Here is an 8,962-nt window from a genome sequence, read left to right as displayed (position 1 = left end):
AAAAGCACAGCAGGCCAGGCAGTATCTGAGGAGCAGGAAAATTAATGTTTTGGGCAGGAGCCCTTCATCATTCCTGATGCTGACTGACCTACTGTGCTTTTCCAGCACCACTCTAACTTGACTCTAATCTTCAGCATCCGCAGTCCTCACTTTCAGCTTCAAAATGTGAACCGTTCTTCTCTCCAAAGATACTGCCAGACCTGCTGAGATTCTCCAGCATTCTCTGTGTTTTTGTTTTATTTGACTTTCATGGATATTGTCCCTTCACAATAACAGAATGTAGAGAGTTGGGGCAATTTTTTTTGTCAGCAAGGCGTAACTAATGGGTTGCACAGGGGTCAGTCCATGGGGTCCCAATGATTTACGATCAAGCTTAATGACTTGAATGAAGGGACAGAAAGTAGTATGGCCAAATTTGCCAATGACTCTAAAATAGGTGGGGAAGTAAGTTGCAATAAAGAAATGTTTTAAAAATTATAGATGGATATGGATAGGTTAGGTGAATGGGCCAAAATTTAGCAGATAAAGTTTGCGGATGAAGGATAAGTGTGAGGTTATCAATTTTGGTTGAAGGAATAGAAAGGCAATCTATTATCTAGATGGAAAGAATCCTTTGGTGCTTTTGTGCAGAGGGATCTGGGTGTGTCTATAGTACATAGACTCAGCAGGCAATAAGTAAGGCAAAAGGAATTAATTGCTCAAGGCACAGATTATACAAGTAGGGAAATATTGCTGCACAATTTTGGTCCCCTTACTTGAAGAGTAATTTAGTTGCATTGAAGACTGTTCAGAGGAGATTCACTAAATTGATTCCAGAGATGAGGGGCTTGTCTTATGAAAAGATAAAAGCAAATTACTACGGATGTGGAATCTAAAACCAAAAGAGAAAATGTTGGAAAATCTCAGCAGGTCTGGCAGCATCTGTAAGGAGAGAAAAGAGCTGACGTTTCGAGTCTAACTGACCCTTTGTCAAAGCTTTTTTTCTCCTTACAGATGCTCCAGACCTGCTGAGATTTTCCAGCATTTTCTCTTAGGAAGAGAGATTGAGCAGTGGAGACTTATACCCTTTGGAGTTTGCAAGAATGAGAGGACATCTAATTAAGGTATAAGAGCATAAGAACTAGGAGCAAGACTAGGCCACCTGGTCCTTCGAGCCTGCTCTGCCATTCAATACGATCATGGCTGATCTTTTCGTGGCCTCAGCTCCGCTTACCCTCTCACCATAACCCTTAATTCCTTTACTGTTCAAAAAATTATCCATCTTAGTTTTAAAAACATTTACTGAGGAAGCCTCACCTACTTCACTGGGCAGGGAATTCCACAGATTCACAACCCTCTGGGTCAAGAAGCTCCTTCTCAATTCAGTCCTAAATCTGCTTCCTCTAACTTTGAGGCTATGCCCTCTTGTCCTAGTTTCACCCGCCAGTGGAAACAGCCCCTCTACTTCTAGCTTATCTATTCACTTCATAATTTTGTATGTTTCTTTAAGATCCTCCCTCATTCTTCTAAATTCCAATGAATATGATCCCAGTCTACTCAGCCTCTCCTCATAAGCCAATCCTCTAATTGCTGGAATTAACCTAGTGAACCTCCTCTGCACCGTTTCCAGTGCCAGTATGTCCTTTCTCAAGTAAGGAGACCAAAACTGCACACGGTACACCAGGTGTGGCCTCATAAGCATGCTATACAGCTGTAACATAAAAAGCTCCCAGCTTTTGAACTCAATCCCCTCAGTGATGAAGGACAAAATTCCATTTGCCTTCCTAATTACCTGCTGCATCTGCAGACCAACCCTCTGTGATTCATGCACAAGGACACTCAGGTCCCTCTGCACAGCAGTGTGCTGCAATTTCTTTCCATTCAAGTAATAGTCCTTTTTGCAGTTATTCCTACCGAAATGGATGACTTCACATTTATTTACATTATGCTCCATCTGCCAGACTCTTTCCTGCTTATTTAACTATCTATGTCCCTTTGCAAAATTTCACAGTCCTCTGCACACTTTGCTCTGCCACTCAACTTAGTGTCATCTGCAAATTTTGATACACTACACGTAGTCCCTAACTCCAAATCATCTATATAAATTGTGAATAATTGCAGTGCCAACGCTGATCCCTGAGGCACACCACTAGCCAATGATTGCTAACAAGAATAGCACTCATTTATCCCCACTCTTTGCTTCCTGTTAGTTAACCAATCCTCTATCCATGCTAATACATTGCCTGTAATGCCTTACATCTTTATTTGTGCAGCAGCCTTTTGTGTGGCACATTGCCAAATGCCTTTTGGAAATCTAGATATACCACATCTACTGGGTCCACATTGTCCATGGTGTTTGTAATGTATTCATAGAATTCCGAAAGGTTAGGCAAGCATGACCTGCCTTTCATGAACCCATGCTATATCTGCCCAATGGGTCAGTTTCTATCTAGATGCCTTGCTATGTCTTTCCTCATAATAGACTGAAGCATTTTACCCACTACAGAAATTAAGCTAACTGATCTATAATTCCCCACCTTTTGTCTACCTCCATTTTGAATCAGTGGTGTCATATTTGCTGTTTTCCGATCTGCTGGAACTGCCCCAAAATTACCACAAGTGCACTTGCTATTTCTCCCGCCATCTCTTTTAAAACCCTGGGATGCATTCCATCAGGACCTGGACTTGTCTACCCCTAGCTCCATTAGCTGCTTCTTTCGTGATAATGATTGTTTCCAGGTCCTCATTTACCTTTGTCTCTTTGTCAATTACTGGCATGTTATTCGTGTCTTCCACTGTAAAGACCAACTCAAAATATCTATTCAATGCCTTCACCATTTCCTCAAATCCCATTACTAAATCCCCTTCTCATCCTCTTAAGGACTTGAGTCACTATTTTTTGTTTTATATATTTATAGAAATATTTGGTCTGTTTTTATATTCTGACCTAGGTTTTTCTCATAATCTATCTTACTTTTCTTTATCGCTCTTTTTGTGGCTTTTTGTTACCTTTAAAGCTTTCCCATTCTTCTAGTTTCCTGCTGATCTTGGCCACTCTGTATGCCTTCTCTTTCAATTTGATAGCCTTCCTTATGTCCTTCGATGCTCACGGCAGATCACCCCTTTTCCTACAGTCCTTCCTTTTCACTGGTATATGAGAGACGAAAGGGGATTGACAAAATAGAGATAGAGAGGATGTTTCCTCATGTGGGGTAGTCTAGTCTGAGAGGTTAGTTTTGTGATAAACAGTAGCAGATTTAAAATAGAGATGAGGAGAAATTATTTCTCGAAAGGTCATGAATCTATGGAGTGCAGTGGATACTGGGACGTTGAGTCAATCTAATGAGGAGATAGATAGATCTTAAATTAGTAACAGATTAAAGGGTTATGGAGAGTGGCAGGAAGGTGGTGCTGATGCCGAGATAAAATCAGCCATGATTGTATCAAATGGTGGAACAGGCTCCAGGGGTTGAATTCCCTACTCCTGCTTCTAGGTCTTGTGTTCATATAGCAATGTTAATCCCAGGAGTTTCATTGCTGACCCCACAACATTTTCTTACTCTTCAACTTGTTCTTGCCTTGAACTAAAAGTTTGTTACTAAGAAAAGGAACCAGAAATGGTATCGCCCCCACCTTAACATAAATAGAAAGGAACAGAGCAGCAGTGCTTCAATGGAGGCTCACTGATGATGTCACCTAACATGGTGACAAAACATCTGAGAACAAACCTACCAACTCACTGAGCAAACTTACAACTTGAACCTCAACCTGAGCTACAAATCCTCTCAAAAATCACAAAGTTTGTTATTAAGTTATTTTTTCCATACAGTTCAGACATTTTTTGTTTCAGAGGTGATTTCATGCAGTTCTGGACATGAAATGTAACTGTCAGATTCTCTGAAGATTTTATGTGGTGTCTGTCACAAACCACAAAATTAAACAAGACCCATTTGCAGCATCTGTGCACAGGAAGAGAGAACACCACAAATAGGATGTTGTCAAGACAGATGTAGTTTAACCTTTACCAAACCCAAGAGTGAGTCACAAGACAATTACTGCAGTGCTGATAAAGTTGACATCCTGTCTTGCCAGGGCTACACCTCACTAGCATTTGAAACTACATAAGATATATTATTTGATATCTCCTTGGTGGTAGGAACCAGCCAAATTCAGACCCAGGGAGAAATGAAATGGCTGAGAGTTTGCACTGTATGCTTTCCTGAATGATGCAGAAGGGAAAACGGTAAGTGTTCGTCACTGAAATAAAATAAGAATGAAAATACCGGGTGTCAACAGCAGATTAGACTTTAAGTGGGGAGATGAACTTTTCAGATCAATGATCCATCAGTAGAATGGTTCTGCTGAAAGGCCATTGATGTAAACCTCCTCATCACCAAAGTCTTTTATAATGCTGTTATGATGCAATCTAGGGTGCTTCATTGCATTAAATGTACTCCATAAGTATTTTCTACTCTTGTGTTTGTTTATGACGTCCAAATGTAAGAAATGATTTAGTTTTCCCTTTCGTAGTACATTTTTAAAATGTTTACTGTTTGATAGTCTTTTCTAGACGATACAATGCTTGCACTTTGCTTGGTTGCTGACTTCAGTTTCCTCTGAATTGGTAGCAGTTTATGTAACCACTGTGTTTCTCCTGGCCTTCTATTCCATTAAAACCACCATTAGAGATTCTTATTTTGCAGCCTAGTCTCTCCTGCACACACTATTGGAATATAGGCATATACCATTCAGCCTATTGTTTGATGGAATCGTGATTGAGCTATTACCTAACTCCATATACCTTCCTTTGTTTCCATATCCCCTCATACGCATCAAGAGAAATCAATCAAATCTCTGATTTAGTGTTAACAATTTACCCAGTACTAGCTGCTATTTATCGAAGAGAATTCCAAACTTTTACAATCCTGGAATGGGGACATTTTTAACTCCGTTCTGGATGAGCAGCTCAAATTATTCAGCATGCTCCTAAGTTTTCTAAACAGCAGAAATAGTTTCCCTCAATCTACCTTAGCAATTCCCCACAATATTTTACTAAATCTCCTAAATTCCAAGCTACAGCCCTCAAAAGTGTAAGCTCTCCTTGTGATTTAACCCTCAGGAGTTTTTTTTTTACATAGCATTCCTTTCAATGTCAGATAGACAGAGCTAAGTGATTGCATAAGCAACACATCAAATTTAGACTCTGCAGTCCGACCACATCCAATTGTGAATGGTGCTGGATAATTATACAACCCACTGGAGGCAGGAGGCTCCACAAATATCCTCATCCTCAGTGATGGGTGAGCCCAGTATCAGCGTAAAAGGTAAAGCTGAAGCATTTGTAACACTCTTCAGCCATAAGTGCAAAGTAGATGATCCATCTCAGCTTCCCGAGAGATTCTTGCGTTTTCGCAGATGCCAGTCTTCAGTCAATTTAATTCACTCCAGTGAATATCAAGTAATGGCTGGAGGCACTGGACACTGCAAAATCTGGGGGTTTTGACAACATTCTCACACTAGTACTGAAGATCTGCAATCCAAAATTCGCTGTTTCCCGTGCAACTACACCACTGCCATGTGCCTGACCATGTGGGAAATTGCCTAGATATATTCCCATATGTAAAAAGCAGTGCACGCACGTATTATATTGTTTTGTTTTGATCAATTTAACTAGAATAAGACTAAACAATTTCTTTATAAAATGTAAGAAAAGTTTCTGATTTTAAAACTCAGTTCAGGCTTCCAGTCAGCAGATTAAAAATCTTGATTTGACCTGGGCTCAGTGGTTAGCACTGCTGCCTCACAGCACCAGGGACTCAAGTTTGATTCCAGCCTCAGGTGACAGTCTGTGTGGAGCTTGTACATTCTCCCCGTGTCTGTGCAGATTTCCTCCCACAATCCAAAGATGTAGAGGTTAGGTGAATTGGATTGGCCATGCTAAATTGACCATTGTGCCCAAACATGTGTAGGGTAGGTGGATGAGCCATGGGGATAGGATAGGGGGATGAGTTTGGGTGGGATGCTCTTCGGAGGGTCAGTGCAGACCCGATGGGCTAAATGGTCTCGTTTCACACTGTAGAGATGCTATGATTCAATAAAGTATGATTTCATGACAATATAAACAATATCACTAAAAGCAGATATGAAGTTGAACTTTTTAACCTTTCATTTATCAGAACTTCATTGTATAAGAAGGGAGATGTTCAAAGGAAGCAGCCATTTATGCAGCATGAGGAGACTGTGCTGACTGGTTGAACTCAGGTTGACTTGGTGATGCAGCAGTAGTATTAACTGTTTTAGTTAACTTGTTAAATTAAATCAGACATGTCAATTCTGAATGGTCAGGGAATACCACAGGTATGCAGCAGTAATTGCCAGTCTGCCTTGCTCGTTATTCAGAAGAGAAGATGCTATGGACACGTTCCTTTTGTTTTCAAAGAACAAGTTATGTTGCCTCTTTTCGCTGAGTGAAAAACCTGACAAATCATGGCTCACCAACCTGGGTTGAAATTAATCTGTAATGAAGATGGTTAACATTTCCAACTGTATTACCATGTCAAACATTGTTAAACTAATCAGCATTTTTCTGATTAAAGTTGGAAAGTTACTCTCACTGCTGGGTATTAGTGAGCTGTACCTGGAGTTCTGTGTCTAGTTGTGGTCTCTTTACTTAATGGAGGATATATTTGCGTTGGAAGCAGTTTAGGAGAAGATTCAGACATATATGGAATCCCAACAGTGCAGAAAAATGCTGCACCACCCCTCCAAAGAGCATCCCACCCAGACCCAGTCCCCCCCACCCTATACTTAGCGTGGGTAATCCACACTATGGGCAATTCAGCATGGTCAAACCACCTAACCTGCACTTCTTTGGACTGTGAGAGGAAACTACAGCACCTGGAGGAAATCCACACAGATGTGGGGAGAATGTACAAGCTTCACACAAATAGTCACCTGAGGGTGGAATCGGGCCCAAGTCCCTGGCGCTGAGAGACTGCAGGACTGACCACCGAGACACTGTGCCACCCTTCACGCGACAGGTTCCCAGGATGAAGAAGTTTGTCTTACGAGGAAAGGGTCTGCAACTTATGCTCATTAGAGTTTAGAAGACTGAAAAATGATCTTGTTGAAGTATATAAAATTTTTAAAGAGCATTTAATGAGTATATTCAAAAGATACTGTCTCTTGTGAGAACTAGCAGTCATTGTTTAAAAATAAGGGGCTTCCTATTTAAGATGGAGAAAGGGAAGAAGTTCTACTCTGAGAGTTGTTCAAATTTGGAATTCTTTTCCTCAGAGAGTAGTGGAGGTTGGAGCTTTGAGAATAATCATGGATGAGTTTGATTTTTGATTGACAAAGGAAGTAATGGTAAGGGGGGACAGAAAAAGTGGAGATTAGGTCAGTCATGATCTGAATGAATGGACTAATTGGCCAAATAATCTCTTCCTTTCCCAATTAACTTTAATTATAATTGGTATAATTAATTACACCAGGCCATAATTTTCTGGTGATTTTTGCACTATGCTTCTGAAACAGTTGATTGTTAATTAACAAAAACCTATTCCCATTAAAATCAGTGAAAATGGTGAATTGCTGATGGATACAACTTTGGTCATCACTGTCTCTTAAAATGGTTTACACAGAATGAATTCAATACATTTGCTTTAATCAAGTTAGTTTGTTTACTGTTTAAATATGTTTACACATTGTAACTTAAGTGTAACTTTCACACTTGGTTTCATGGATCAATTTCCAATTGATAAATTTTGCAACAATGTTTTTGATTTTAACACATTTGGCTTAAATTTATTATTTGATGAGCTAATTGTCAGAACACTTCCCTGGATTGGTTACAATGAGGAGAATACTAGCAGTGCTGGCAATAACTTATGGTATTCACAAGCTCAGCTAAATGTGGAACCCTGGATGTTGCTGTCAGTAATACCCTGTCCCTTCTGTGGTGCACTGCTGTGGTCTTTGAAGAAATAATCCTGCAACACGTGTGTGAACTACAATTTTTTTGATTCACTATTCTGGCTGTAAGAAAACATAGGCTTTGTTCATCCATGTCTTACTACGTCCTAATATCTGGGGAATAACCTCATTGACAAACTAATTTTAAAAATATTGAGCAAAACAGCATTCAATAATCCCGTGACTTTTACAAGTATGAAATGTTTGCATTTGATATTTTAGCTTGCCCACAATATTTCAGGTTCTACTTGAGTTCCGGGTAAATGACTCAATCTTTCATTGAGACTTTGTTTCATAAAACATGAGCTATAATTCTACTTCACTGCTTTGTTGTTTGAAAATCCTTGAATCAGTTTATCGGCCAAGCCTGCGTTGGGCACGCGTGGATAGCACCAGATTCAAAGTCATGTTGGATAAAGGAAATCAGTGCTCAGGATCCCTCTAAAGCATTGGATACCTCTTTTGTTTAGGTCAGCAACATGCATTATTCCTCCTGTACTGACTTCAAAATATAGGTTACAGCTTTCATGCCATTACTCTCTACAGTGTACAGTTGTATTCTCTATTCTTCATTACACATTTTTTTTCTGTTCAGATGCTGAGTTCTTCAGTGATGTAATTTAATGTGTAATTTTTTTATGTCAGTGTTTGATGATAATTATCACTTTTATTTGACACAAGAATGTGTTTGAGAGGCAGCATCACCTCTGGCCATTGCACTATAGCTACCACTTATTTTTATGTTTCAAAATTACCTTGATCAAAGCAGATCCCACATTTTCATAGAATCATAGAATCCCTGCAGTGTGGAAACAGGCCCTTCGGCCCAACAAGTCCACAGCGACCCTCCGCAGAGCGACCCACCCAATCATTCCCCATTTCTCTACATTTGCCCCTGACTAATGCACCTAACCTACACATCCCTGAATACTGTAGGCGATTTAGCATGGCCAATTCACCTAAACTGCACATCTTTCGATTGTTGAAGGTTCATCGTAATAAAAAGGCA

General features: G+C 39.9%; 1 protein-coding gene across 1 annotated transcript in view; it reads left to right on the top strand.

Annotated features, from left to right (window-relative positions):
- The first annotated feature begins 4,081 nt into the window (after positions 1-4,081).
- Positions 4,082-8,962, top strand: part of LOC132808013 (structural maintenance of chromosomes protein 6-like) — a 125,180-nt gene continuing 120,299 nt past the window's right edge. The window contains exon 1 of the mRNA XM_060821910.1: positions 4,082-4,222. The gene's annotated coding sequence lies outside the window, so the exon portion shown is untranslated. The remainder of the gene's footprint in view (positions 4,223-8,962) is intronic.

Source organism: Hemiscyllium ocellatum, chromosome 3 (assembly GCF_020745735.1).
Source record: "Hemiscyllium ocellatum isolate sHemOce1 chromosome 3, sHemOce1.pat.X.cur, whole genome shotgun sequence".
Lineage (NCBI taxonomy): Eukaryota > Metazoa > Chordata > Chondrichthyes > Orectolobiformes > Hemiscylliidae > Hemiscyllium > Hemiscyllium ocellatum.
The sequence above is the reverse complement of the archived record's forward strand: the minus strand, read 5'-3'. Positions and strand labels throughout refer to the sequence as shown.